Source organism: Dermacentor albipictus, chromosome 9 (assembly GCF_038994185.2).
Source record: "Dermacentor albipictus isolate Rhodes 1998 colony chromosome 9, USDA_Dalb.pri_finalv2, whole genome shotgun sequence".
Taxonomy (NCBI): domain Eukaryota; kingdom Metazoa; phylum Arthropoda; class Arachnida; order Ixodida; family Ixodidae; genus Dermacentor; species Dermacentor albipictus.
In genome coordinates, this window is record NC_091829.1 from 109995123 (window position 1) to 110021818 (window position 26696).

A 26696-nucleotide genomic window follows, 5' to 3' on the forward strand; every position below is an offset into this window, starting at 1 on the left:
ATCTTTCAGAGCCCTGTTTTCAACAGCAAGATCTATATTCTGCTTCTTAACCGTCTCGAAAAGTTCATTAAACATGTTCAGGCTGTCACGCATCACAGCAACCTCAGCCCGTAAAGTGTCCATTTCTTTGGACAACTCAGCATTGGTCGGCATTGTGTAAACAGCACGAAATTTGGCAGCAGCGGCAGCGGTATACACAGAGAAAAATATGGTTGGAAAGCAAAGAAAAAAAAGACCAACCTGTGGCAAAAGTAGAAGTAGATTAGCGACTTGCTCGCGACCGCAACCGCCGCTGCCAAAAGTGAGCGACAGCGTCAGCGATGCCTGCTTATATGTGGGAGCTTGGCCGGTAGAGGGCAGACGCAGCAGACCAGTCACTGTCGTGACGAGGTGGTCAGCTGGGCACCGCACGTGTAGAGGTGATAGCCTTTCCTTGCTTCGGCTCGTGGATTGTTCCGCATATGCTGTGGCAAAAGTAGAAGTAGATTAGCGACTTGCTCGCGACCGCAACCGCCGCTGCCAAAAGTCCCATGCTATCACACATGCCACCTCAAAAATGCTTGCTGTCAGAAGTGCTTGGTAGGTGGGTGCGTGGAACCAGAGAAGTGTGCAGATATCCATCTCTGTACAGGCTGTCTACAAGCACCGTCATCACCACTAACAGAAATATCACTCCTGTGTCTTTGGTACTCCACCAACGTGTCACATCCCATTCGGATTCCTTCCGGTGCACGATGAATAGTCCAAAGTGTAAGTATCCCTTAAACATAATAGATGTTTTTAAACATCTTTAAACAAGAGAAGAGAGGCAAATGTATCATTCCCTTGACAAGTCTGGTACGCAGCAAGTGACTGTCAGCATAAAAAGATTGCTGAGTAAAAGGTTCCATGAAAAAGCCAAATTTCTGACCAACGTGATAGCTTGCACCTAGTAAAACAGTATAACGAACAACAATGTGTTGGTAAAGCACCATTTAGGCTGCATGCCGAAGCTTGGGAAATATATTTTGCTTGTTCTCAGATTCCACGCCCTGTCTGGAGATAAAGACAAATACGTATACAGTTAAACCTCGATATAACGAAGTAGGTAAAATTGGCAATTTGCTTTGTTATATTGAAATTTCGTTGTATTAAAATTCGACACTTTATGCAAATAAGGACAGTCGCCGATTTGTTTTTCTTACACAGAAAGGCCCACAGAATTTTCCAAATTATTGGGCAATCGAAAAAAGCAAATTTGAATGAGAAAACAATTCATGCCACGTCGACGATATCTTCACATAGGTGGTACAAATAGAGTGAAGCCAGCCACGCTTTCGTGTGCACTCTGCCCCCACGGCTGATAGCATCGCCCACACCGGAATGGTGCTATTATGAAAAGTGCCGGCAGTAGGAAGCAAATGCTTCATCTGCCACTTGCTCCAACGGGTCACCGGAACTCGAGATTACGCGACCTTCAATACTAAACCCGTGGGAATACAGCCTACATGATGCAAATAGGCCACACTGTCTCGGCACGCCCGCTCTTTGCACACGTGGCAGATTACCTCTAAAGCAGGGTGTGCAGCTACATATGTGCTCACATGTACCTACAGCACCTTCTAGGGGCATTGTAGGGGGTCTTACTATACAAAAAAAAGTCTTAATACAACGAAATTATAACATACATTATGCAGTAAAAGTGAACAATTTAACAGCATGCGATAGATGGCACAAAATACATTGGCAAAAAAATTTCCCTTGACATCAAGAGCCGCGTTGAAAAAAAGCTGCACTGGGTCAAGGCATGCTCTTTTAAAAATGAAGGAAACTGTGTGTGGTGTGGTAACAACCCGTGCCGGGAGGCTGTTCCACTCATGTATTGTTTTAAGAAAAAAATGCATTTCCAAACCTGTTTGTTCAACACATATACTCGTCTACTTTCAAAGGATAGGCACTGAGTCAAGCACCTTCGTGATGTGACGTAGCTAGGTGACTGTATGTAGTTGTGTTTATCGATCCCTGTTTTGTGATTTAATATGTTGTGGAAGAAACTTAATCTGAGATATTTATGCCTTGATGAAAGTAATGGTCATCCCAATTTGTTGACAATTTCACTTGAGCTTCTGGCAAAGGTGTAATTGCCCTTCACAAACTGGGCGGCATGTTTATGGACACGCTCCAGTTCATCTAAATTTACTTTAGTTGCTAGGGCCCAGGTGGTGCAGGCGTATTCCAAAATTGGGCATACATCTGATAAATAGAGAGCTTTTTTACGAACAGAAGGTGCTTTCCTGAAATTACGTTGTAGAAAGTTTAACATGCAATATTGCTATTTTGCAATATATGCAGCAGTCATCTGTGTACAACCTTATATGATTGGCCACACATTGAGCAAGATCATTGCTGAAATAAAAAAAGAAGTGGCCCCAGAACGGAGCCTTGTGGCATGCCCGATAAGACGGTGCATTGTGCTTGGCATGCAAGATAGGCTTGTAACCAGGCTAGTGTGTTAACATAAGTTCATGCATATGGTGAGCGTGAACGAGATGCAAGCCATGCCATCCGAGTTCGAGAGTAGTTAGTGCAAATCATCATCAGCCTGGCTACACCCACTGCAGGGCAAGGTCCTCTCCCATACTTCTCCAACTACTCCAGTCATGTGCTAATTATGGCCACCACCCCCCCCCCCCCCCCAAAAAAAAAGAAACCGGCTATGTGACGTCACATCCGGTAAAACAAAATTGTTCTCCTTTCTTACCTTCTGTTAGCACATGCATGCACAGCGACCACGGAACCCTGGGGGTGATGTTCAGGTGATACAACGTACGTGTAAAGCCCCTCAGTCTTTAAAATTGAGGAGCTTTATCTGCATGCACCCAGAGCCAGCCTTGTAAAATTGCTGCCGGCGGCCGGCCCTAGGCGGAGGTGAAGCAGGCATTCAGCGCTCTCCATACGTGGGCCGATCCAGAAGATAGTGCCATGCCGTGCCGCGTATTTCCAATTGCTTGTAGGTACAGCGGGACGTGGCACTTGCGGAGACGACGGACGTTTGCGCGCATGCGCGAGTACGAGCGGGCGCGAGAGAGGAAATGTGGGGAGTTTTGCTCCTTGAAAATACGACTCTACCTGGGTACTACGGAGGAGTTTCTTGGCGCGCGTTGTATGCGCTTGTCCCTAGGCGTGCCGGCAGAAGTCGCGGGGCGCAGTATTGCTGAACTTAGCATCGCAAGTTGGCGGCTCGACGCAATTATATTTATTCGATCATGTTTTTACTAATGAAAACATCGTGTCATTATTTCACATTATTGGCGGCTCCTCCAGGACACTAAAGCGGCAACGGGGACATCAAAGCTAGAAGCCGGACTGGTCCGTGGGTTGGGCCTCTGCGGCCCCAACCCACGGGCCGCCCTGCTTCCAACTTTGATCCCCCCGCTACCACTTGGGTGCCCCGGAGATCCTGCGCCGCGTGCTTTAATATAACCATAGGTGCTCTCCTGAGGACTCCGTTTGCCGGTTACATGTGCACTCCTGGAGCAGTGCTTGTAAAAAATCCGATCTATCGTCCCGACGAAAAAAAAGCGATCCGCGACTTATACAAAACCAGTCAGAACCTTGCCCCTTCAGACACAGCGATCACCAAGCGGCGTCCGCGCCCACTGCCTCACCGCGTGCGCAGCCAGCGGCGGAGCGTATAAACCAACTCGACCGCACTCCGCAATGTCGGCTTGTCTAGAGGACAAACGAAGACAACGCACTCTAAGAAACCTCCTCCATAGTGCCTAGGCTGAGTCATACATTCAAGGAGCAAAAGCCCCCAGATTGTTTCTCTCGCGCCTGCGCAGAAACGTCGAGCGCCGTCAAAAGTGCCACGCCCTGCTGTACCTACTAGCAATTGTAAAGACGCTGCCGGGCCGGTCCGCGGCGGTGGCCAAGCAGGCGTTAAAGGGCAAGATATAGTCCGGCGTAACGCGCGCGCGCGGCCACGCGCGTCGCGGTTAAGCGACGTCGGTGAAAAACGCGCACTCTACAGTTCGGCGTCACGGCGTAGCCGGCGTGCCCAGGCGCGCTTGGCGAACTCAACGCCGCCGGCGCGGAGATAGAGCGTGTTCTATTTCACGCGGCTGACGCTAGACCAGAATGCACTGCGCGCTGTAGCGGCAGCGAGCAGAAGGCAGAATGGCGGCCTGCGGTGCGCGTACTGACAGTGCGCCTGTGGTTTTTTCAACATCCGTGTGTGATGACAGCGCGAGTGAGGACGCCTGCTTGAAGCGATTATCAACCATCCATGTGTATACGATGTGAAACGCACGGACCACCGCGACACAGAGCGGAAGAACCACGCATAGGAAGCTATACGAAAGCAGTGTGGTCTCGCCACAGGTAAGCTGCATTTCGCAGCTCCTGTACTAGCTGGTGGTAGTCGCCGAGTTGAGGGCGCTTGTCGAATAGCTTTCGCATGTACATGCATGGTCCGCTTCCGTTTTTGACGTAGCCGAAATACTAGCAATATGAGTGCGATGTTCTGGCTGTCAGGCACGGCGGCCGCATTTCGATGGGGGCGAAATGCGAAAAACGCCCGTGTGCATAGATTTAGGTACACGCTAAAGAACCCCAGGTCAGAAAGAAAGTGGTTTTCGCACGTAAAACCTTATGTTGTTTTTTTCTGGCTGTCAGGACTAGTTAACGCCATCCCGCAAAAGTTTTCGTTTTAGGCGCACAAACAGCGCGCGGAACGAGAAGCGCGCGCGCTACCCGAACGGCGAGGGTATATGCAAGACGCGCATGCGCCATGTAAACAGCTGTTCGCCGCGGCGGTGAAGTTGCGCTCCCGGACGCACAGATGGCGCCAGCCTCGAGCTACGCGCGCACGCCGAACTCTAGAGGAAGCAAATTTCTTGCACCCCTGGCGTCGCTAGCGCAGCGTATCCGACTTCGCCTGCCGCGGCCTGGCGCGCCCAGAACGCCGGACTATATCTTGGCCTTAAGAGGAAGCTTTAGCTCGGGCCCAGCTCCGACGCAGCCTATTCAAATGGCCGGCGCTGGGTGCACGCACGTGGCAGCAGACGACCCCAAGTGGAGTCCGCTGCTGCCACGCATGATGACGTCACAAAAAGAAAACTTAGAAAAAAATACATGAAATGCTAACGTTATCGTTTTGTTGTTAAATACACTACGCCTAAATAAATAAAGCATTTATTTTGTGCAGCGTTTTAAAATCGAAAATGACTGTCGGCGCCTACACGCGTGCACGCAGTGGGAGGACCGTTGCGATTCCTTGTGGCTGTGTCGTGCACGACCTACTGAACTACAGACCTGCACAGATCTCCCTCCTCCAGCACGCCTGGTCTAGTTCGCCCCTTTTGCCGCTAGGGAAAGAACGTACGAGCAGAGTGGCGCTAGTCATAACCTGTTCGCTGTCGTCTGCTTCTGCGATCTGTTCAGCGCTTGTCTCCATTTCGGCAGGCACAAAGCGCTTGTTTTGGCGGTAAATGAATAAATTCACAAATTTACAAAGGAAGACATATTTGCGAATGCGTTGCGTTTGAATAGTGACACTAGAAGAGGATGAGCGGCGCAAGAAATGTAAACAACGAGCATAGGTGGCCGCTGCAATGCTAGATCAACGGCATAAATTTCGCTTTCCTAGCCTCCTTAAGAGACTGGAAAAATTGTTTAAAAAGATTCATAGGATAATCTAGCTTTCTTTAGTTGATTACAGACAGCCTAATGTCGTAGATGACATTAGGATTTATTACTGTGTGCCGTAGTGAAAGGAAGATGATCTGGTAAAAGTATAGTAAAAGTATTCACTAGTAAGTCCTCCACCCGATATGTGCAACAGTCTGATCGATTCTGTTTCAAGGGAAGGTGAGCATATCTTGTTTTTAATATCGTTGGTTGTCTAGCTCAGTAGAAAGCGCGCAAAAAATTAAGCGATCCCAATGCTTTAAAACGTGCTGCAGTGCAGGCCTTAAAAATCGTGTCACGGAACTCTTTTCAAACTGTAAAGCTAGCTTTTCCGCGTAGTACGGCGGCAGCATAACGGTGGTTCTGAAGATACGTACGCAGTGAAGCTGTGTGCGTAATTCACTTTTTGAGCTCGTGACGCATTCACGGACAACATTTAAGAGTTAAAATGAGTGGTAATCGTTCTGTCGTCGAGCATTACGGTGGCTTCAAGTTTCTAAAGAGCGCAGACGCGAATTTTACAACGTGTACAATTTATGAAACTGTTGGGTACGTTGCGAACTTTATACACAATGGGATTTATAATAATCTCCTTGAAAAAGGCAGTGGGAGCGGCTATTTAACGCTATTTTAGAGAGCAGCGGACTACACGCTCCGACATTCTTTAGGTTCGGGGAGTCAACTTTTGGAGCCAAGTTACCGATCAAAGCCTTGTGACATCTCTGTCACTGTGTTAGCAAAAATCAACTAGAGAAGCAGTTCGTCGCAACACCACAGCTGCCGTACTACTTACAACGCCGCACAACCGCCCACCGCGTAGCAGACGAACAGGTTATAAAAGCGCCACCTACGGCAGTCGGTTGAACGAAAGTGGGTGCAAGCTGCTCCCATAGAAGCCGGATATCTGTGCAGGTCTGGAGTTCCAGTAGGTCGTGGTGTCGTGTGTACAAATCTCTGTGTAATATCGGCGAGTACGAATAACGTTGCCGTTACGAAGCTACATAAGCTTCGAACGAACTGTGCTGCATACACGAAACAGCACGACATGTCGCATCATTTGGACTGTTGGTTTCGAAGAGTCGTGGTAGCACAGCGCCGACTGCATATTGGGTCACTGTGTAATATCGGCGACTACGAATAACGCTGCCGTTACGAAGCTACAGAAGCTTCGAACGAACTGTGCTGCATCCACGAAACAGCACGACATGTCGCCTCATTTGGACTGTCGGTTTCGAAGAGTCGTGGTAGCACAGCGCCGACTGCTTATGGTGCCGACACGGATCATGCATATTGCAGGGTGTGTCGTATGTAGCGATTCTTTAAGTTGTGTGTACGCCTTCTGGCAAAGTCGGATGCCTATTTGGCCTTGGACACCACGTCGACACACTGCTCTCGAGCTCGAAAACGCAGAAGTGGCGCGCGTCGGCATTGACGTCGATGTAGGGTGCATACACATTTCCAAATCGCTGTGCAAAGTAAGGGCGCCTTTTGTCGATGAGCAAAGTGCGTTCAAACATTTCGCGTAGCCTTACGCACGCAGAAGCCTAGTAACGAAAACCTGGACGTGAAACGTGAATCTAACAGAAAGGCCTGTTCCCGCCTGAAGGCAATGTCAGTAAGTGTCCGTGACGAGTGTCAAGTGACTCACACGAGGCTGGGCGTTGAAAAGTGTCTCTCGAGTGCCGCTGCTTCAGTCTGGCCAGGGCCCAACCCGCTTTCATGAACCATTTGAAATGCCCAGTGTATTAGTTGCTATAGATTGTGGTGCAGCGAGACAGCCATTCCATAGCAGCCATGAAAATTACCTGTGGAAGTAATAGTAATGCGATAGGCTTTCGTGGTGATTGTCATTATGTATCACATGCATCGGAGTGCGATCATTTACACCCTGTGCTTGTGTTTAGATGAATGCTTTATCTTCTGAAGATACGGTACAGCACCTGGATCTTGCGTGGATCTTTCACTGTGTAGGCTATACCAAAACCTCTCTCCCTTTGTGTGCTTCATTTTTGCCAACTGTCTTTGCTCCACAAAGAAGGCCAAGTTTCTTTCACTGAGTTTCACTCACTAAGGGAACAGGCTTGTGCGACTTGCAATCAACAGGGGTCAAACACATGTGGTAGAGCTTTAGTTGTACAATATTCAATTGGGTGCCATTGTACATGCACCCCTAGGAAATCATTTGCTATGGCTAATACTAACGTAGTGGCATTTCTTTTTAAAATTTGTATGCCTTAATAATATTGTTAAAATATAGAAGTATGTCTGCAAATTTAATAAATTTGGAGATCCTGACGTAATTCCTAATGCATGTTGGTACATTATATTATTCCCAATGGACTCCTCAGTATCGCTGTTATTTCTCAGCATTCTCCCACAACAGGTATTCTTTCATCTCTGAAACAAACGAAAGTCCTCCCGCTTTTCAAATCTGGTGACTAAGGCATTTGTAGCTATATATAGATTGATCTTCTTAGCACCTTATTCAAGTAAAATGTTAGAATACATAGGTTATAAGCATACTGTTGAATTCATTGAATCGCATAATGCCCATGTAAGTTCTAACATGGTTTTTTGCATGGATTTAGTATGATGTCGCAGTTAACTCACGACGTCACTCATGCTTGTGTTTTCTAGCAATGTCAATCATGATTAATAGTTTGCACTTCATTTGCTTGCTTTTTTTCACATTGCATGGTGTGTGCATATTATTCTTGTATGTATACCTGAATAAAAAATTCAGTTGCAAGTCAGTGCTCCTGTTGCGTTTTCACTGTCCTTCATACTTTGTGCACTGTTTCTACTCTTTCAAAAACGCACTAACTCGTCCAGCTCTCAGTATGGAAGCTTAAAGTCAGCTGTTAAAATGAGAATCCAATAAACATGGAAACTGTCTGTAGGACAATAGCAATGATTTTGCTGTTTGCAACATGCAGTTTGTACATGTTGGTACAAGAAGATTTCAGAGAGATATACAGAGTGTTACAGTGCGTAAGGTTGAATGGTCCCGTCCCTGCCATGAATACTGCAATATCATCATAAGTGTGCACAGGTCTTGCACTGCAAGCCAGAGACTTGCTCCAGGGCTTTCTTATTTTATTAAGTGTCAGCTGCTTGCATTGATAATGTGGTTGGTAAATCGCTTACCTATTTCCCACCTAAGTTCTCTGCATTTCATTCTGCTGTATTTATCGAATTGTTTTCAGCACTGTTCTTTCAATGACAACAAGGGTTACATTCATTTTGTGTCAAGGTGTTTTCTAATGCACCAAGATTAAAGATTCTGACAAGTTTTCAAAGCTGACACAATGGCAAAAATATTCTCAGCCATAAAGTGTGCTCATTGAGACACCAGGCACCCTGTCCCACAAAACATCAATCAATTCTATTTTTAGATAAAAGCACATCAGTTTCTTACTTGTCAAGCTACATCTCTAGGCACCACATGGTCTTTCCAAAAAGAAGGTTGCACAAGTATTTAAATGCACTGTTTAAAAGTTTACTGTTAAGACTTGTGTTTCCTTCATTTCAGTTGCAGTATGTGAAGTAGGTAGCAAGAGTGTTCAGCTTTAGTGCATCTGCTGTTGACAGAGCTAAGCTTACATGAAGGTGAAAGGGCATTCCTGCATATATCAACCCAATGTAAAGGTATGGCTTGATAAAGACATGTTGTGCTGGAAAGGTTAATTAAAGGTCAGCAGGATTCTCTGGTAATGTGGCATGCACAATACAGCTGGGATACAATATGCAGATCACTTTGCAATTACTCATTCGCTTCTTGCTTTCTTTCTGCAGCATAAGTCTGCATGCTATGGTGTTATTTATCTTCATAACATCATAAAAAAAATTGCAATTCATTGCTCCACCAAAGGCACCATCAGCCAGCTAAGCCATTCTTGACATAAAGCTTCTCAGCCTGGTCTCTACATATGTTAGCTTTGAGAATGTCTTTTCACACAAACTTATCACAGGAACTCTGGAAAGGAGGTCAAGAATGTAACATAAATCTTTGGAAACTGATTTGTCCAGCCCAGTATCATTTTACAGTCCTGGCTTTCTTGATGCCAGTTTGGAACTTAAGAAGCTGCAGCTTAGCATGCAAGGTGTCGAATTATATATATTTCAGAGGAGCTAGATTTGAAAAGCCATTTTATTATCCCCCACATAAAGGTCCAAAAGGCTCTACATGAAAACTATGAGATAAACTTGCGTAAATCCCACGCAATGTGAAAATTGATGTTATGTGAAGTATTTTACAGGTAGTTGGCTATGCCAAGGTGAGGTATTGCTATCGGTGATTCGAAATGAACACTCGCGTGAAACTTCCTTTTGAATTTCAAATGGAGGTGACCAACAACGGGTGGGTGTGCTGCTGCTGAGACACCTGAATCTTTTCATGTGAGCCATCTGGTTCCAACGCAGGTAGCGTGAGAGTCGCATGACAAAGCTGGAATGACGACAACGCAGCGAACACGATGGCATCACAAACATAACACATCCACACATCTAGTGGCACAAGCTAATATACAACTTGGGCTACTGGGTTGGCATAAAAACATGTAAGAGTAACAACCCCATTATTGAAATCTTTCAATACAAACTATAACAAAAAATTTTGTGCTTTGTTGCACCTATAAAACTACATCAAAAAAACGTATACTAACATAAGCAAATACACAATAAAAAGTCCATTACAGCAAAAGCAATATTGTATTACTTATGCGTATTACTTTATTGATGAGGCCATGAAAGTAGAAATGCCAGGTGATAACACTTGCCAAAGCTCAAGCAAATGTCTCGTTTAGTCCACTTCCTGTTTGGTGGACTTTAATTTGCTGGTCATTGATGCTTGTACACGTTGACATAGCTCCTGCCAGTCATGGCAAAAGCTGATATTATTGTGATTATGGCATGCAGTTTTTAAACTCCAAGCCCAGCTGCTGCTCTTTTTTTTAAGCATAGCTTCCTTCAGCTGCAGCAATAATATAAAATTAATATGTGCTGGGCCAATGTACAGATATTTCTGTACTCTTGCATGTCATCCTATCTTTTTACTTCTCCCATTTCTGCCCAGAATGATGCAGTTGATTCGATTTCCAAGGTTGCTTTTGCATTGCTTGTAATTAAGCTTGGAAGGCAGCATTCTCCACTCTTTTTCTGTCCTTGCTGGATTAAGCAACAAGCGAGAATACTGCTTCATGTGGCCCAGTGGTTGCTTTATTTTGTCCTCCAGTGTAATAGCAGTTGCTACGAACTTAGCAAGAACCTGGTCCAGATGCCAGCAATCCTTTCTGCACCTTCGTCACAAATGTCTGACAATGCAAATTATTGGCAGAAAATTTGCAGATCATGCACTTCAACTTGCTCACCAGCTTCAATGCATGTTGCTATGCAACGCTTGCAGCAGTTTGTCCAGTTAACATATTCCACTGCCAAAAAAACTTGTGTGTCTGTATCAGCATCACTCTTTTCTCTGGTGTTTGGTCGGATGAAGTTCTGCAAGAGAAGAATCTGCCAGTCATCGCACGAATTCTTGGGTATACATTAACCAAAATATTAATTGAATTGGTTTAAGCAATGTAGGTAGTTGGGCGAGTTGGTTCAGCATTGCAGGCTTGTAAATGTATATAAGATACAAGAACAATTAAAAGAAAGCACAAGAATCAGTAGTGCATGTGCTACATGTGTGTTGTCCTTTCTTTTGTACTTGTATTTTAGGTGCATTTACATGTCTGAAATTGTTTAAGCATGTCGCATCTTAGTTTCAACAGGTATGGCTGACTAGATATTGTGTGGTTTTTGGTTTTTCTGCATCTGAGAGAGAAAGAAAGGTACAAGGAAGGCCGGGTAAGTTAACCAGACGTACATCCAGTTGGCTATCCCTGCATGGGGGTGAGGGTTTAAAAGAAACAAAGGAGGCAAGTCGAGACAGTTCACTCGCACAAAAGACAGATGGTGTCTATAAGTATCTTTTCAGATTCGTTTATTTTAGAAAGTCATAAGAGCATGTATACATAGCTTTCTTCATTAATATGGCCAAGCACCCAGGATCCTAGCCTCTGTGAAAGGTCGACTATCCAGTTGTGTGGGGAAACTCTAAAAGGGCTGACATTGGATATCAAAGACTGACAGGGGAGGTGTTCAATGGTCTTTTTGCAGTTACAGTGGTCATATTTAATAACGAAGGACAGTGAATTTGTAAAGGCACTTGATCAAGTATGCCTCTAATTACCAGGGGTTACAAAGAAGGCCCAGATGTCATAAACAGTTCTAATAGAGCTTTCTCTCACCCCGAAGGGGAAATGGTGATGTTGCAGCACGTGCAAACATCTTTGAAAGTGGAGGCTAGTGAGTAACAATGGTTCTTGAAAATGTAGCATGAGAGCTCACCACTTTCAAGCAAACGAGATGGCACTCAAGCAAGATGGTGGAATGTTGAATATGTGCTCTGAGCCCTTTAGTATGTATAGCTATGTAGGCCGAGATTAGGTCTCTCTGCTGATTGCAATTGTAACAATTCAACTGTCAACAATCGTGAGTGTGTTTTACACACAGTAGATTCAAGAAAATGCTACCTCGAGACGTACCATGGCTGTATCACCAATTTAACCACTTCAGAGCTAAACTTGCATTTCAAAATGCTAAAGGTCTCGTTAACGGCCATGTGCTCAAGAGGGATTTATTTAGAATTATTTGTCTAGCATATGCCATACATGTACCCGCCTGTTGTGTTAACTAGGACAGGGACCGTTGATTTATATTTGCAGAGGCTTTGTAACAGTGAGGGCTGTCTTTAGGAATTCAGTAGCCACACAATACACGATTTGTGGTGCAACCAAAAATGTATGTGAGCTGTGCTCCACAAAGGCAATGAAAAAATCACTTTTGCGATAGTGCATTTCGCACGGATGTAAGTGTAAGTCAGTGTGCTTTTTTTCTTTTTTTGCTCACTTCCTTTCTTTAGTCCCTTGCCGTCTAACATGGAGAATAGTTTTCCAAGCCTGGGGCTGGGGCTTCTCTAGATGCAATTAAATTTTATCTCGAAAGAGAGAGAAGAGCTAGACGTTGAAGATTTCACAGCCACTGACAGTCCACAGTACACTCTAAAAAAAGTTTACATCCTTTAGGGCTTGTCTTGTCCTACAGCGATAATCGTCATATCTGCCTTACTTGCATATATTTCCTTTCTTGAAAACTCGGTGCTCGATACTTTACTGTTGAGACTGCTTTGTCAAGCTGATTACGCACAAGCCGTTCGTGACTAGGAAGTACCGGCCTCGCAGCATTAAAGAAAGGAAATGTGGGTATTGTTTGGGGACAAAATACAACCCACAGGGGCCGGGGCAAACTTGACCGCAACAGTACATAATGCAGTGCAGAGGAGCATATGTGCTAATATATATATATATATATATATATATATATATATATATATATACACACACACACACACACACACACACACACACACACACACACACACCTACACGTGGGCAAAGGTCGTGTATGTGTTTCTTAATGGTTGTTTTTTTTTGCTTTATCTTGACCACAACACAGACAAGTTATGTGGTGAGTTATACAAACTAACTGCATTGCTGTGAAGCATACTGAGATTGAAAGGGGGCTCAGTTCAACTTTCATGGGGACTATAATAAGAGTCCCTAATTACACACGTGCGTACACGTCGTCTCCGGTCACAATATGAGCACAGAACCATCTTATATGTGTACCGACATGCATTCAGAGGTGTTTCTGGTGTGGTGTTTTAAACCTTTTTTTTGCCCTCAGGATTGCTCTCTGTTTGCGCCCTCTTTACACAACCGCAATAAAGCCAACTAATAAACCCAGCTATTCGCTGCAATGCATAATTGTTGTCTGCAAATGGGCTTTGCAGCAGCATTAAGTATTATGCAGTGAAGCGCTATCGTAAAAATTTTAAACTCCGGTAAACACATCGCGCTTCATCATGTTTTCGCAATGTTCAGTGTCTCGCAGGTAGCCAGTATATATATGTGTGTATATATATATATATATATATATATATATATATATATATATATATATATATATATATATATAGTTCATCGCAGCCACTGCAACTGCTGAGAACATATCGTAAAAACTTAATTTGCACATTTGTGTGTGTGTGTGTGTGTTTGTGTGTGTGTGTGTGTATGTGTGTGTGTGTGTGTGTGTGTGTGTGTGTGTGTGTGTGTGTGTGTGTGTGTGTGTGTGTGTGTGTGTGTGTGTGTGTGTGTGTGTGTGTGTGTGTGTGTGTGTGTGTGTGTGTGTGTGTGTGTGTGTGTGTGTGTGTGTGTGTGTGTGTGTGCAAATCAAGTTTTTACGATATGTTCTCAGCAGTTGCAGTGGCTGCGACGAACTAGCTTTTACACCAAAATCTATCGGCTTCATCGCATAAAATTTTTGCTGCAGTAAAAATGTATTCGACGTGTACCATACATATCCGACTGCACTGGTACAATAAACCATCCACAAAATTAAGCCAATAGCTGTTTAGCTTGAGTTTCGTTTAATGTCTTCGTGCGAGTGAGATGTTTCCAACTTTCTAGTTTTTTGTCAGTGAGGTTCATTATTACGTTGTACTGCAAAGAAGCTGCATGTCAGAAGTACATATTCTTTACTCGTTGCACAGTGACCAACAAATTAGTGGTTCTCGCCATGAACTGCTGTCCATATTCACAATGGTCACAGTGATCTCACAGTTCCTGCAAATCAGTACTCATTCAGCTCATACTACGTGTCTTTTGGTGTGCGCTACCAATCAGTGATTCATTCTGTCTGCTGTTTGCAGTCGTCCATTAAAGCTGTATGTGTTAGTACTTAGAAACTGGGGCAATATGCAATGATTTACTCATTTTTATGTGTTGTATTTACATTTTTTAATTTTTTCCTTTCTTATTTCCAATGCAATACAAGGCGTCGTGCAGGCTAACGATGCGGTACTTGTAAATTTATTAAGATAGCTCTGTTTTTTGAACACTCTAAACATGCATGGTTTTGAATTTGTCTTCGGTTATATGTGTAAACGGCAGGAACTCCTTTCTGGTATAACGTTCTTGGTTGCAGTGAAGGATGTATAAATATAGCTGATTTCGTAATAGCTTCACGATTTTTTTGCGCCGCAGTTCTTTGATAGCGCACTACCAATACATACAGAATACACTATAAAAATGTCTTTCCGCACTACACATTAGAATTTTTGGCGAGGTGTTTGCACCTGTGAAATTCAGGAGCCGTTGTGTTGTGGCTGCCCAATTTACGTGTCCGACATTTGTGGCACATTCGCTAGTATAGGAAACAAAGGTGGCAGTCAGGAACTGCTCTGCTTCCTTTTTACCCAATCATGTTGGTGTTCTGATGGTCTATCTTTTAGGTAGTCAGAGTTGTCAGTTGATAGTTCTGTATCTACTGTCATCGAAAGCTTCATAGTTAGCCTTTGCAAAACATGAAATAGATTATCATATCTTGGAGGTGAAGCAGTGCACTGACAAGGACAAGGCAAAGACACCTAAGAATTTATGACACTAGCTGCAAGGTATGATGATTAATCAGCAACTAGCCCAGCTTTCCACATTAATGAAATATATCATTTACTTGTAGCGTGAAAGAATGACGCAATAGAAATGTCAGCTTTTCATATGAAAGTATGCATGCACGTGATTCATGCATGTGTGCTTTTTTGATCCAGCGATTCCACAAAGGCAGCCCTGTCAGAATAACTTATTCTTATGTGAGAATAAACCAAAGTTATTGTTGAAATGTTCTTTCCCATACTCACTTGAATGACTGAGATGCCATTGTACTTAACTAGGGATAGCTAGTTGGTCAGCACACTTGGTCAGGCAATGGCCTGGCCAACTAAGGTACCACTTTGCCAGAAATTAATGGTGGTTTTAAATTACACCTTATTGTGCAAGGTTTTGTGTAGAGAAAGTAGATCACCACACAATAAGTTAAATGACTGACAGTCACTGAACAAAAGAATCTTCTGCCTGGAGTCAATGTTTGGACAAAGGGACTTGCCTTATTAAAAACTGATTTCCACATAGCTCATCGCTCGCAAGGGTCGAGGAGGATATCAGGTGCGTAAGAGTAAAATGAAGGCTGTGGAAAGGGGAAGTGGAAGGCTTTGAAGGCAAGGATTAGTTTGCAATAGTAAAAGGGGTGTGCTAAGGGTTCTTCCAAGTGGAGTGACGAAAACAACCCACAAAACTTCAAATGAACCATTACATACAAGTAGGCGTCAACCTACTGTGGCAGCCTTTTAGGGAAACCTAATTAAGGTAAGGCTTGCACTGTCAACTCTGTGGACAGCTGAAAGTCTCATAATCATTTCACATTATGTCCTGGCCATGACCAAATATAATCTGGAGCTCCTACTGTTCCACTTGCCCTTTGTATTTACTATGATATAGTGTTACCTGAAAACACATCTTTCTTGATCGACAGCTCTTAAACTTGCAAAGCCTTTGCTCACTTTCACATACTCGGGCTTCTTAAGCACAATGTCAATTTTATTAGCTTTTTGTCAATGGGTAACTGTTCTAAGACCTGTGGTGTACAAAAATTATTTATCTTCCGATGGTGCTTACTTGTTCAACATCTCCCAATATTGCCCACCATTTAATATTTAACACAACAGCAGTTATAGTGGACTAAGGATGACTGTATTGACTGATGGAACTACCCACATAAAAATATTTCACTTTTAGTACTCTTAAGAGTTCAGCATTTGAATTGTTGAAACATTCAAATGTGGTCAAGTACACTGGGTTACAATTATTGGATTGTGTCTACATTAGAAAGAAAAGAATGAAACTGCTGCCATGTCATGTATGGAACACCTGGCTTATAAATTAAGTCATGAACTCAAACCCTAGCAGGAACACGGATTTTGTTTTTTCTACAACAATGGTTTTTTTGTAGGGTCATTTCTGATCACTAACTCAGCCACGCTAGCACCTATGAGTGGTATACATGATGGCTAAATTAATATTTGGTACATTATATTTTAAGCTTGTTTTTTTAACTAGTATATGCACTTGAACTGATTTGACTAATGGTTGTGCAGCTTTGCTAAGGTTCCCTTCTTTATATATTGGATATGCGTTTAACGGGTTCACGGCAACTCCATTTTTATTAATCACTCTGTTGTGGCAATCTAAATGTACTGACAACCATCATCTTGCACTCATTTCTCTTCTTCCAAGTTGAAAAAGAAACACAAAAGAAAGAACCATGGTCACTAAGAAAAATGTTTTGCCTTTAGTGTACTTATCTGACTAAACCTGTATTCCATACATACTAATACAACTAGGAAGACGTTACAGCATGGAGCCCCTCTGGTTGCTTGAAAGTTCCGAGATTCATGCAGCTCTAATTAATATCAATATAAGTGACCTTTCCTCTGCATATGTTCCAAGTAGTACTTAATGAACAGGATTGTGGAAGTATATGCCTAATGCTGATGCTATTAAGCCAATTTGTCAAAAGACATTGCTACCTGATTTGTGTGAAGCCTGTCTGCAGCTCCTTTTTATAAGTTTAGGTGTATAAAAAAGGGTAATATTATAAACCTGATGATAAAGCAGTCATTGTAGAGAGAATCTGGTTCATATTTTAATGTCTGGAACAGGAGCCAGAAATATCACCTATCTCATCTGCCATTGTTAATGATGTGTGGGCATGTCCTACATACATCATTCTTAATCTGCTTCTGAGCCCCCCACCCGGGCCGGGCCCCTTGCTTTAAATCATTGTCCAAACAAAAAGAGCATGTAGGTGGCTGTGCTAAGACTTGTTCTTCATTATTGCCTTTCACTGAAAGCCATATGACCCCAAGCTCTTAACAGTATTCCTTTGTCTAAGCAATGCAAATTTGTGTCATCAAGCTTATTAAAAAGAACTGGTCTGCCAAAGGCATTTTCATAGTAGCCTAATAATTTACCCGCAGTTTCTTTGCAAAAGCTACCCAACATCTTTCACTGCATGCCTTGCATTCTTAGACTTTTGTCCTTGCTGTCTAGTTTTGGAATTGCTGACGTGCATCATTTCAGGCGTGCTTTCTAGCAAGATTGGTAGACTTAGCTTTCCGTCAATTGTACAAGCAATACTTGCCAGGTGTGCAGCTTGTGTTCCCCTACTTGATTCTGAAATGAAATACTTGTACACATAGTGGTATGTTTAACATTTTCCGTGCCTTCGACGAGCTAGGTTCGTCCGTGGCTTTTTGCTAAAAACGGCCAAAAACAAGCTCAGCTCATAAACAGTATTTCGCATTCTCTAGCATTGCCATGGACAAGCCAAGATGTGTCTCAATGCTTAGTCAGGCTTTTGATCGAAGGCAATGCAGAATCCATGGGACAGCACAAGAAGAAGCAAATTTATTCTTTCTGAGCAGGTAAAACACGTTGTCAACTGAGGTTTTAAAAATACATTAGCCACTTCTCATCAGAATGAAATGAATTATGGGGTTTTACATGCCAAAACCATGATATGATTACGAGGCACAACGTAGTGGGGGATTCCGCATTAATTATGACCATCTGGGTTTCCTTAATATGCGCCAAATGCACAATACATGGGTGCCTTTTCATTTCGCCTCCATCGGGGTAACAGTGCGACATGGAAGGGGATAAAAAAGCGCTTGGTAGTACATACTGCACGAGTGTGCTTAACTGAGCTGGTTAGTGCACGTTTATAATTGAATTTACCAGTGCTGAAGAGTGGCGGAGAGAAGACGACAGACAGCGTTTGAGGGGTGAAGCCTCAAAACACCGTAAATAATTCAATATAGTAGCTTCTTTACAGCCACTTTTGTTTTCCAGGAGGATACTATGCCTTGATGTCACGGCACAGTATATGGTCATGTGGGAGCAAGACGTTACGATGTTATGACACTCGCTCTAGCTCATTCAGTCGTCCACTGTGCTGCTACATTGACCTTCAAAATTTGCAGTGCACAAGTCGACTGAGCTAGCCGGAGGCCTCAAGAGAGTGTCAAAACATTGCAATGTCCTTTTCTCACATGACCACATACTGTGTTGTGATGTCACTACATAGTATCCTCCCAGAAAACAAAACTGAAACCGGCTCCAGGAAAGCTATTATACTAAATCACGCCACTCCAAGGCTTGTTATTATATTTTTAGAGCTCTGAAGCCTTAATTTAATGAGAGAAAAAAAGGAATAATTGAAGATATCATGTCAGTACCTCTTCAAATGGAACTTTGCAGACAATGTTCGGCCTAAAGTGTATTGGGTGCTTTGAATAAGCATTTATGGTCTTAGGATGCGTTGTAAATGCCAAAGAAAAGTCGAAGGGGGGCAGCCCCCGGGCATAGTTTTGTTGGTAAAGTACTTTATTTAAAAAACCTGAAGGAGCTAAGTAAACAGTCCAACAGTAACAACAGTAGTCCAACAACAGTAGTCCAACAGCCATGCAAGACTGTATGGCAAACAACTTAATACCAATATCTGTTAGCACTAAGTTTCTTGGCGTAGTTTTAGACAGGCATCTGAAATTCAATCTTCATGCGCAGTCACTTGTCCATAAGAAATCGTTTGGAATACGCGCCATAATCAAAACCCGCTCGTACTTTCAGCCACACATTATCCATTCCCTTTATCATGCACACATTCACAGCCATTTATCTTACTGCATATCAGCCTGGGGAAACACATACCTCGCTCACCTCAGCCAACTTCAACGCATGCAGAATCAGGCGATTCGCCTCATGACTTTCAGCCATTTCCTATCGAATGCAACGCCACTTTATTGCAGTTTAAACATTCATCCTTTTCATCAGCTCTTTCAGTTAAAGTTAACAATCGTGATCTATAAGTTATTTCGTAATATTGCACACATAGATGGCTTTGTTATTGAAACTTTTGTAAATACTAACACTACTAGGTTCTCTGAACTCGATAATCGTCTTTTGCCTAAAGTGCACACAAACTATGGTAAGTTCACTACCACATTTGCGGGAATAAAACTATGGAATTCTATTCCACATACCATAAAATCATCCCCCACAGAGCATATATTCAAGAATCAGGTTAAGAAATACTTTATGCAGCAACTCTCTTCATCCTAACCACTGCCTTTGTGATTGTAATCATAATTGACTTAGCTATTGTACTACACGTTTATTACTCATATTTTTATTGTTTTTTTACATTTGCATTGCTTGTTCACTACAGAAGTCTTCTTCGCAATTTTTTGCCTTACTAAACAGTTTTGAGTTCTTCTTTTTTCGCGCTGTTTCTTATTTAGTCTGTAATGCCACCGTAACCAATGCTTGATCTGTATTGTCTTTTTTTATTTTTTCATGTATGGGAGTCCCCCTGACAGTTTGTAACTTTGGGACTCCCTGTGTAGTGCTCATTTTGCATACAATTCTTGTAAATCTGACATCATTGATGAATAAACTTGAAACTTGAAACATCTTTTTGGTGCAAATATTGGCTTGCATAGCTGTAACTGACACAACAATTGTTGAAGCTTGAAGCAGCATCGACTGTGTCACGGGCACTCAAGCAGTGGGCATTCCTTCTCTGGACAAAGACCTAGAGTGAGGGGGCAGGGTAGAATTGAAAAATATTGCCGTCCATTATGAATGCAAGGACATACTTTATGTTATGCACAACATACGGTATCCGTCAACAATAAACTTGCGCACAGTCATAAAATACAGATATGCCTTCTCGTGGATAGACATACATGGCTGCCTTATACATGACATTTAGCATGACAGCTATTTGGCTTTGCCAAAGTATGCAGTAGTCCAACAGCCATGCAAGACTGTATGGCAAAATCTATGCAAATTAAAGGGCAGGCTATTGCTTCATGTCAAGATAACTTGATTCAGTACAATACCAGTGCAATTTATATCTCGGTATATCTGCCCAAAATAGACCCTATTTACACATTGCACTTCTGCCCACGTTAACTCTCACACTACTGCACACAAATGTTAATGTTCTTTTCTTTCCCATTGCCGAACTCCTATTTTGTTCACCACTATAGAAGTTTGACTAATTAATAACCTTTCTGCTAAGCAAAAACTGCACACATTTAGCTTATGCAAGCCACAATCCCGATTTGCTCACAAGGAACAAATTCTATTCCATCTATTTCAGGCTGAGTTTGCACAGTTATGCAATTTTGAAGCTGTGTATAATGTTTGATGTATCGTACAGTGGGGCAGTGTTATATTAATATTGTGTTCAAAAGGAAATCCTTTTTCTTTAACATAACGTATTATTTTCACTCTTTTCTTGCATTCGGGTGCTTGAGTTGTTTCCCACAATTTTTCTGCATTCAATTGCGTGACTGTCTTTCCAAGCTGCCAAGTGCCTTTGCTTCATCCTTGTGCTCCTCTTGACGCCTTCAGTATGATGCCTGTCCGTTTGATCACACACGAAAGTGCAAAAACTCTCCTTTGACTTATCGTTTTGGTTCTGATCATGACTGCCACACCTTATCTCAAAGAATCCTTGTCTCGTTTTTCTGCAAGCTTCATCCCCCCCTCCCTCTTGCTTTGTTTTGTGTTTTTGTCTTTAGGATAAATGTTTAACATTACTTTAGCAGTGGTGCTAGATGGGCTATCAGTCCCAGTTAAAGGTAAGCTGTCGCCGTCTTCAGGGCAGACACAGCACCCATTGACCGACACAGCATAGCAGACCTGCTGACAGAGAACAGAATGGCTTTTGTGGCACAAATTCAGATTCGCCTCCGAGTTTCTGTGCTTCTGGAGCTATGACTGTTGCTTCTGCAACGCATCTGTTTGCTGTGAGAATATCGCTACTAAAGTAGTGTTAAATTCTTGCAGCATTCTTTAGACCGAGTTACTTAGCTTTATCAATGGGCATCCTCTAGTCATGTGAACAAACCCAGCTCTATGGCCTGCTTATTAAAATCCCTGTTGGCTTGGCGGATGTGTAACGCGCTTTTTTGTCTAATTTGGTCAATCGGACCTCGAGCTTCACTTTACTGCAGCAGATGTCCAATTCAAAGTATTCACAAGCCTCTACGTCACTCTCGTTGAAAGCAAACTAAGTTGAACTTAACAACTATTTGTGACATAGATGTAAGTATTCTATTACTTTTCTTTGATATCAGTGTGCAAGAATATTCCCATAATTCTCAGCCACTCAATGTCCCATATTTCAGTCTTTTAGGTCCCTAGGGCACTTGTGAGTGCACAGACAAGGATGCTACATAATTGTTAGTAAACACTAGTGATCCTTGCAGTTCCTCCCATCTTTAATACTGCCATGGTGGTACTGGATGCTTGAAGGGCAAAGCTTCCAAATTTCAGATGGGATGACCTCAGCATTCCAGCCTTGCAGACCTTGGAGAGCCCATCACGATGAAGGCACAGATTATTGGCAGACACACAGCTGGTGGTTTCAAGGGCTAGGCCTGCACGATCAGCCTTCCCATGAGACTTGCTATCCCAGCCTTGTGAGCTATGGAGCAGTCATCGTTGTGGTGGCAAGATAAGTCTGCACTCTATGCACCATTCACTTCAAGGACTAGGCCTTCAAGATGGATGTCACTGAAGAAATTTATCGTCCCAGCCTTGCAAGCTTTGCAGTTGTCATTGCAGTTGTCCTTCGCATCGATAGGCAGGTCATTGGCTGCTCCAAGGGCTGGGCTGACAGGTTGTGTCATTCACCTCCGGGGGCATCCTGGCTTTGTGAACTTTAGACTGTTGTGCTGAAGGGCAAGGTCAGACAGGAGCTGAAGCAAGCAGAAGGTGCTCCCACCTCCCAAACTTACAGATGACGCCTGCAGCCACAATACGAGTCCTGGGTATTATGGCACAAAATGTAAAGAATCGAGACAGATGCCATGGATACCCTGATCTTGCTCCTTTAATGGAACTCTAATGTGAACGATCATGATAGAAGAGTGGTGCTATCTTCCTTTTCTGTTTGCAATAGGTATGGGGGCATTCAAGGCAAGAAAACAGGAAAATTAAAGGACCTATTTGTACATATTAAGGAAGGGACTAATCACTGCGGACCACGAAGCCCCGGGTGACAAAAATGAAGGGAATAGCTGGAACATGGATGAAAGCCACATAGGAAGGTTGCCCCATGGATTGTGCTGAAGACATGCAGTCAAGACTTCACTGGACCAGGGCAACCAGTCAAAACCTGGCCAACACATCGCTACAAGAGTACGGTTTGTAACTTCACCAGGCTACAGAATTCTAACACAAGGCCTGTGAGCTCCCGCTTCTGTGGCCAGAACACAAGCTTCTCGATATGGTTCCCGCTTCTTTGGCCAAGTGTGGACATTATGTTCGAGATGTCTTGGACCCTTCGGTCAAGCCTGTAGTTGCTGGGGTGAGTGCAGGGCTGCTTCCCTCTTCTCACCTTGCAGCAACAGTGAAATGTTTTTATTGGCTGAACAATACTTTTTTCATTCGCTTTGTTTTGTGCCACTGCTTTATTTGTTGTAGTCTGCTGTTCACGTCGAAATACCATCTTACTCTCAGCTTCTAACTTAAATCTTTACGATTTACTTCCCCTTCCATGGGTGCATTAAACTTTTATTGCATGTATGCGATGGATTTTTTTTTGGGGGGGGGGGGGGGGTACTATGAGGTTTTTGGAAAGTCACCAATTCCAAATATAAATAACCGACATGATATCTACTGATTATTGGTAGCCATGTGGAAAACAGGCAAACGCAATGAATATGTAATGGCTAAAAAATCACTCCACATAGTTAGATGGTCTGTTGAGATTTTTAGGCCTGCCAAAGTTATAAGAACACGACAGTGCAAGCCATAAAGTACTTAAGTTTAGAATATACAAAATAGTATTCGGTTATTCACTATGTTGACTGTTTATTAAATAAAGACTGGTAGATTTTATTCCGTAATGATGCTGCGAACAGCCATGCAGCTCAGTATAGTTGCAGCCGTAATGGGTCTGTGCTGCGCAGAAATGTAAATGAAGTTTATTAATTAAATATTCACATAACATCTGACGAGAACTTAGTTGCCATATACATGCAGCCGTGCAGGTAGGTTTCCATGATCAATGAGCGCAAAAACAATTAGGCCATAAAAATAGCTGGGTGGCTTGTTTTATTCGAAATTGATTTTGCCCAAACTACACACAAATGAAAAATCATCACATAATATCTATCTCAATAAGACAAACATAAATGAGGGGGGAAATGGTACGACGAGGAGGACAACAAAGCCAGAAAGATTGGGTTTGGTTCGAAACCTGACAGCAGCTTCAAAGCATGGCCAGATGGGTGGCCCAGGATGCTAGAAAATATATGTATGTTGGGAAGAGTTCGAGGGCATTGTGGTCAGCTTCATGCTTGATCCATAGTACTATCTGCAATGCGTGTCAATAATTGGCCTCCTGAAAGTTGTTTCCTATGTAAGCATGGCTGTGTATGTTTCAGCTCAAGAACAGGACCTGCTTCTGTGCCTGAATTGACAGGTGAGCACGCTTAATAAACCAGAGCGTGTCAATAGTGTACTGAGCAGGCGTATGTTAGCAGGCTAGGATTTTATTTGTCTTTAGTTATATTTCTCATCATTTTACCTGTTGCACAATGCAGACCAATGAAGGCCCAAGCACAAGAGAGAAGATGAAAAAGTGAATGCATACATGACTTTCTTTAATGACAAAATGAATGTTTTCTGCATCAATGTCATAATACATACCTGCCAACTTTTTCAATTTCATCACAACAAGTCAGATTTTTAGAGGTTGCTTATAATTCTTCTATTGACACAAATAATTATAATGTGGGCATTTCTTAGGCACTTCATCATCTGCACATGACCATCATCACATCGTGTTCTTCATCTCTTGTGGGGACCCAGCTTAAGATTGAACTGCGCCTTCAGTGTGATCGGTCCACCATGTCTTCGGGACGTATTAAAGGTCATGCTAAATGCTACATCACAGTAACATTTTTTCATTTGCATCTTAGTAAAGGCAAAAACTGATCTTAACGGAATGCAAATATTATCAATGGGCAATTTTCAGAGCCAGACTACTCAGACCCACTCAGGTATTCAGGCTTACTGGCAGCAGTGCCACAATAAAACGGCAGGTAATATTTTGGCTGACGTTACATGAATATTTTGCGAATAAACATCACAAACATTTCTTTTTCTATGACGCAGATTATGTTTGCTGCGAATATAGAGCAGCGTGCCTTTTCCTAGAGCCTCTACAGAATGAAGCCATGTAAGGTTCCCAGAAATGTTGCATAATTCAGTTTCCTAAAATCAGCTTCGCCACAATACGGTCTTGTTATGCAGTGAAGCATATGCAATGTACGACGGCGAAGCATATTATAAAAGTGGAAAGGGGCCACTGTCAGGGACATATAATGTGTTCCTTAAAGTGACAAAGAGAAAAATTATTTCTTCTGCATTAGTAAATTACCTTTCTACAACACCAAAAACACCACTCTTACCAGTATAAGATGCTTGGTAGACCAGAAAAAGTGCAAAAACAAAAGACGGGTGGCGACGCCTCCTTGAAGTTCCCAGACCTGGTCGCTGTGACGTCATGGATTTGGATGGTATCTTCTAGGGCCTACTTAAGTACATAGCGGTACAGACTGTCTACATTGTGTTCTAAAGGAACCAAATATGAAGTTTCTGGAATTTTTACTCAACCAACGCTGCCCAAATGCAAAAATATACTTTGAAATCCCTGACGTCACACTGACGCAGCTGTGTCGAGGTTTTGGCGTGAATTTCAAATACTGATACTTCGAACTTCATTTTCACATCTAATAACCAAACTATTGTTTTAAAATGACTGCCTGCAGGGTTCTAAAACAATGCTTTATTAGTCTAAACTGATTTATTGTTTTGCTTTAGTGTCCCCTTAATGATACGTCTGTGCACACTCCGTCTCCTGTCAGTAAAAGCACCAATACACCTATTCATTGTACTAGCAGGCCATCAGAGCTACTTTGGACATGGCTGGGGCAATGTGAGCTGTTATTTCAACTACCTTACAAGGATGTAGCTATTATTCTAGAAATATTAAACACTTAAAAAACATGAACACTATAAACTTCGGCTTGATAAACAAAACGTTACTTTCTTACAGCTAGGGCCGCACTTTTCACCCCAGAACATGGGCCTTAAATCTCCACACAAACAGCTTTGAATGACTGCCAGTAGTTATTACATGTGTCGGTATTTGTAGTATGACAGGAGACAGCAGGTGCGTGCATGTGTAATTAAGGAACACGCATGTCCTGTGACAACAGCCTCTTTTCATTTTTGACATGCTTCACCGCGTAACACAGCTGTATTACAGAAAATCTGACTTTAGGAAACCGACTTACACAACATTTTTGGACCCTTGCCCAAAGTCAACCGAATTTCTTGTGCAGAAAACAATTCCCAGAATTTTTTACCATATTTTAGTATTTTATGTCTGCAATGGTAGTACTTTTTGGATTTAAAGTTGAAGAGTCTGTAATACAAATGGTTTGTTTGTGTGTAATATGTCTATCGGGGTATCTTAAGCACATGTGTAAGCACATGTGGTGCGCACGTCTGTAATTAAGGAACACACATGTCCTGTGACTACAGCTGTATTACGGAAAAACTGACTTTAGGAAACCAAATTATGCAACATTTTTAGACCCTTGCCAAAGCCAACCAAATTTCTTGCGCAGAAAACAATTCTCAGAATTACTATATTTCAGTGTTTTCTGTCTGCAATGGCAATACTTTTTGCATATAAAGTTGAAGAGTCTGTAATACAAATGGTTTGTTTGTGCGTAAATTGTCTATTAAGCGCCAAGTAGAACACAAAAGCAAGATGACATACAACACAGAAAAGCTTAAATTTGGCCTGACAGCACAAGATAGCATGAATTTTAGTTCTTGTGTAAATGTCTTTTGACCATAAGTTGAAAAACCCTGTTCACTTAATGTTGAAGATAAAAGCTATAAGGAAAAGTACACAAATTCTTAAGGAATGAAAAT

General features: G+C 42.6%; 1 long non-coding RNA gene across 1 annotated transcript in view; it reads left to right on the top strand.

Annotated features, from left to right (window-relative positions):
• The first annotated feature begins 3934 nt into the window (after positions 1-3934).
• Positions 3935-26696, top strand: part of LOC139049609 (uncharacterized) — a 61287-nt gene continuing 38525 nt past the window's right edge. Inside the window, exons 1-2 of the long non-coding RNA XR_011508422.1 lie at positions 3935-4362; positions 24131-24168. This is a non-coding gene — a long non-coding RNA (uncharacterized lncRNA). The remainder of the gene's footprint in view (positions 4363-24130; positions 24169-26696) is intronic.